General features: G+C 42.0%; 1 long non-coding RNA gene across 3 annotated transcripts in view; it reads right to left on the minus strand.

The window, feature by feature from the left end:
- LOC102006838 overlaps positions 1-5,119 on the minus strand; it is a 20,281-nt gene that overhangs the window by 14,349 nt on the left and 813 nt on the right. Inside the window, exon 1 of one of the 3 annotated variants that reach the window (XR_001235560.1) lies at positions 3,363-3,489. The exons of 1 other annotated variant lie outside the window; for it this stretch is intronic. This is a non-coding gene — a long non-coding RNA (uncharacterized LOC102006838). Of the gene's footprint in view, positions 1-775; positions 1,017-3,362; positions 3,490-5,119 lie in introns of those variants that run through there. One more of the 3 variants, XR_001235559.1, reaches the window with a different exon arrangement.

Raw genomic sequence — 5,119 nt, forward strand, 5'->3', positions numbered from 1 at the left:
GAGAGAGAGAGAGAGAGAGAGAGAGAGAGAGAGAGAGAGAGAGAGAGAGAATGAGATAGCACAGTCCCATTCAAGCATACAACCCCAATGACCTGAGGACTCCTACAGGGCTTCACCTGTTGAAGAGCCCTAGCACCTTCCAATAGTGCTGCCCTGGTGGCCAAGATTTTAGCAGTGTTCCTTTGGCTGGAGGCTCATCTGAAATCTATCAGCCAGTAATCTTTTCTTGCTTTGTTTTCATTGCTCCTCTGGTCATTCTGCTGTGCAACTAATTGGTTAGGAAGCAACTAGTTTCAACAAGCTCTCCCTAAAAGGGTTGTTCTGAAGGTTTTAGGTACACAAAGCAAATTAAGGGCTTAGAAAGTGCCCATTTTAGAGTACAGGCATTACAATAATGATACAGGTACCACAATAATGAGTTACTATTGCTTAACTTTTACTAGTCTATGACTAGACTCTGTGTTTATCCATTACTGGAAGACACACTCTCTTCGGGGTCAGGTTAAAGGGAAGAGTATCATATGCAACTGAGAAGGACTCTGGCTTCCCTGTGCTAATAGACACACATTAGCCTTTTCTAACCTTCTTCCGCCCAGGGCTGACCTAAAGGGGAGCCTCAAGGACAAATTCTCAGTGACTCTTCCTTCCTGCTCTGTCAATCTGTATATGCACCAACTTCTCATATAGCAGAAGCTCCAACGCCTTTACTATGAACTTGTTGGAAGCCTGATATTCTGTCACAGGCACTTTCCATTTACCTGTCCAGCATACTCACCACAAATGAACATGTGTGGTCCTGTCTTTCTTGGTGGGCAGTATCCCTTTGGTGTGTGTAGACTTCCTCCAAAGAGAATACGAGAAGAACAACTCTGAGCATCACATTCCAGGTGGGGCAGCAGGATACTAGTACAGGCAGTCAGAATAGTGAGAAACCCTAAATCTACACCAAGTGAAGAATAACGCAAACATTGGTGATATTTGGCCCAGAGAAGAAAAGATTTAGTCACGTCAGCATGCATTCATTCCTAGGCAGGGGAGAACAGAATGAGAAAAGCCCATCCAGTGAGAAACAACTTAATACTGTCAAGAAATATAAAGACAGCTGGTCATGAGCAAGGATGAGCATGACTCACGATGAATTGAGACAAAGACACTGAATGGTGCAGGGAAACAGGAAGGAATTTGGATTTTAATCTAAGCATAATGAGAAATGATGGAAGGGTTTTTTAGCAAGGTATGACATAACCCAGTTTATTTAAGGATAATCATCTCTATGAGAGGAACTCAGGTTGGAGAATGGTACAGTTAACAATGTGATCATTATCAGAAAATAATACTTGGAGATCACCCATGAAAGAAAGGATTTATTCCACCAATACCCATAGGGCAGGGTCAGAGTATTAGAAAGATGGATTCTAACTTTGCCATATCAGAGTTGGCACACAATGAAATGCACTGCCTCCAATGGCCATAAGCACCCTACCATTGAGGGGTATGTCAGCCATAGCTGAACAACAAGCTGTTTTTAAACTAGCTTTAAACTACAACCATTTATTATTTCTTGTGGGTTGACTAAGTGGTTCTGATCATCGGGGCTTGGTTGGGTAGGTTCACTAAATAAGAGTTAGTCTTAGATGCCTTTGGCTGGGGCAACTTACTCCTTCTGCATGTGGACCTAGATCTTTTAGCAGGCTAGCATGGCCTTATTCTTAAGGTGATTACAGAAAAGCAAAAGTAAAAGCTCACAGGGCTTTTTCCCATCTGTGCTTGCATCAAGTTTGCTAGCCTCTTACTGGCCAAAGTAAATCATATGGCCAAGCTTAGGGACAAAGCAGGAGGGGTTATGAAGTTAAAGTGTTAAGGGTATTGATCCAAGGAGGCCACCAATTGAGGACATCAACACAACCAATCTACCACAAGTCTGTTGAAGTAGAGGAACAATGGTCATTCATGAGAGAAGTGTGCATAAAGTAGACTCAACAGCCTTTATAAGGCCTCACCCCAACCTACCAGTCTAGCTGGAAAAACAAATAGGGCACGAAAAAGGACATGCTGCATGGAGAAAAGGAATCATGCCAGAGCCTGTGTCCCATGACTATGCAGGGAAAATTATTTTTGGTGGCTTGCCAGGACAGAGAGCTGAAAGAAGTTCCACTCAAAGGACCAGGCCCACTTGCTCTCAAGGAAGTAACAGCTCAAGCACTGGCTGCTCATGTTCTTTTCCAGGGAGTCATTATCTCTATTTCTCTGACACCTTCAGCCTGTGAAAACATCCACAGAGCTCTGAGATGGCTTCTTTGTGTTTGATTTACCCACACTCAAGCTGCTGGATCATCTTACAACTAGGCTATTAACTGGCAGAGGAAAAAAAAAACATAAAGCTGCCTAAGAAAACTACTCTACCCCAGGTCTGAGGCTCATTTCTAAATAAAGTTACTAACTCAAAAAGACAAGGGTAAGGATCTGGACCTAACTGAAGCTGATATACAGAAGCCAAGAGGATTGCACACATCTTCATGCCATTCACACAAATATTTAGAACTCAGATTTTTAAAGGCCAGGAATGTTGAAAATATAAAATAAAGCCAGGCACAACTGTAACTGCAAATAAAGTTTGCATGTTGCTAGCAAATGTAGGCCATAAAAATTCCAAGCTTTTGTGGTCTGGTTGAGGACAAAACTGCTTCCAGAGCTTCACACAGCAACACAGATACCCACACAATTTATATACACATAAAATGCACACAAACAGCCATCTACACATACGTACAACGTGACACACACATAGTCACGCACAAATATACACATGATGTCCACATCACACATTTCACACAGAAGCACATTCTTGCATTAATTAACAGGTCTGCAGACCCAAATATGATCCTGGTAAAAATACATGAATATATACCTATAAACAAACACAAGAAAGTATATTTGAAAACAAACCCACATATACAGAGGCATAATTCTATGGATGCACATAAAATCAAGATGCAGACATATTTTATTTCACTATCATACCATTAGGTGAATACAAACACAAAGGGAGAGGTTATAGCACTTGTGGGTATATGGACACATACAATATATGCACACATGTCCACCCATGATCATGGATGATCTGGCCCATACCTGCCTCTCCCACTGAACTGGGTATTGCTATCCCTTCTTCTTCCATTGGCCCTCTTTCCACTTAAAAAATCCTAAATTCTCTCCTGTTACAACACTTTTGCACATTCTATTTCCCACCTCTTCCTGCAGTTGACTCTCAAGTCCTAGGTTCAAAACCACCTCCTCCTCAGTGAGGTTTCCTCCAACCACTTCATCATAGAAGTAAGTCACTTACTTCCTTTATCACGTACCTCTTGGTGGCAATAGTAGCATTATCTTGATTTTGAAATTGTACATTTCTGCAGGATCATTTATTATTCATTCCTCTCACTAGACTTCAAGAACCATGTCTGCTTCACTTATTAGGTATATCCTGAATCTAACACAATGCCTAGCAAAAAGGAGGCACTCAATAAATAGCTGCTAAATATACAAATACTTGAAATGTAGCCAAAATGTGATGTGCTTTTAAACCAGCTACCATGACAGAATTCTGGGAAATAGTACAAAGCATACCAGAATTATCTCGTGTAGAAACAAATGATTTGGGTTGTGTACATACCAATGCCTAGGAGTCGTTATATAAGGAATCTTCCAGAGCAACTGGCTTGCTGTGCAAGCAGAGTGTGGGGGTTATGGGTTGGAGGGAGAGAGCCCTGAGTCACAGTGATGCAGATGCTTGCAGTTGGAAGCCAGAGCACTCTGAAAGGTAGGGATGAATATAGGGCACCTATTGTCTCTGCTGCTAATGTGCATGGCAGATTATCCTAACTGCTGAGAACCAACAGAAAGTAGATCTGTGGGGAAGAGGAAGCTGTCAGTGATGAGAATGAAAGGAGGGAAAGGGGAAAGCAATTCTTTAACTGGTAATAAAACTGCCCAAGGTAAACAGACCTGGGAACACCTGGATGAGAACAATTATGTCAGCATCCAGGCCAAACAGATGAAGCCACTCATGCTTATCTTCGGGTAGGCATAGCTGTGGCAAGCCAATCCCAAGAGAGGACAGAGGAGAGCTGCTAAGGATGTGACATCAACACTTGGAAAGTCCCAGGCTCTTTTGAATATAAGACTCACCAGCTGCAGGATGGAAAGGCCTGTGGTTGAGACAATATTCAGCACAGTACTCTGAGCCTTTGAAATACATGTGCAAAGCAAGAGGCATTTGGGGATGGAAAAAGTTAACCAACTCAGCTCATCTTCTGAAGACGTACGATGTGCTGTAAAATAAACCTCACGACAGGGCAAAGGCAGCTGTATCTGCTGTGGTCTCTTTGTTCCCTGGCCATTTCCCACACCTCCTTCTTCCAACACTAGTTCTGAGCCAATAAAGTCAAGTTTTTAAAACAGGAATAGAAGCCAGGTCTATGGGGACAGTTGTCACCAGGGGCATAGACTAGGTCATCTATACAGATGGCCTAGATTTATAAGCCAAACTATGAAAATGACAGACTCCTAAAGAGATCACATATTGGAAAGAGTACACACTTTTGACTCTTCTACTCATATTGTCTTGCCTTAACAATATATCAAGGCACAGATATATTATTGTTGGGCCCCTTATAAAAACTCATGCTATATACTCATGAAATCCAGTTTTAAGGGGAAGAGAATCACATAAACAATGAAATTTGGACCTTGAAGGTAAATATCTTTCCTATGATCCAGTTTCCACCATTCCCCAAACCACTCAACACTCAGCTAACCAATTAGGTACTCACAATGGGTACACGAGATTGGTAGATCTCAATGCCAGCAGCATTTGCACTGGCATCACCCAGGAACTTGCAGACATACAAAATTTAAAAGTCCATTCCAATCAGAAACTTTAGAAGTGAGGCCCTACCTCTGCAGGGCTTATTGGTGGGTTTTGTTTGATTAGATTTTGGTTTGGTTTGATTTGGCTTTTGCAGATATCAGATTGAACCCAGGACTTTACACTGAGCTACACTTCAGGTCGTGTGTGTGTATGTGTGTGTGTGTGTGTGTGTGTGTGTGTGTGTGTGTG

This window comes from Chinchilla lanigera, unplaced genomic scaffold, assembly GCF_000276665.1.
Source record: "Chinchilla lanigera isolate Chin_1 unplaced genomic scaffold, ChiLan1.0 scaffold00044, whole genome shotgun sequence".
In the NCBI taxonomy this organism is placed as follows: domain Eukaryota; kingdom Metazoa; phylum Chordata; class Mammalia; order Rodentia; family Chinchillidae; genus Chinchilla; species Chinchilla lanigera.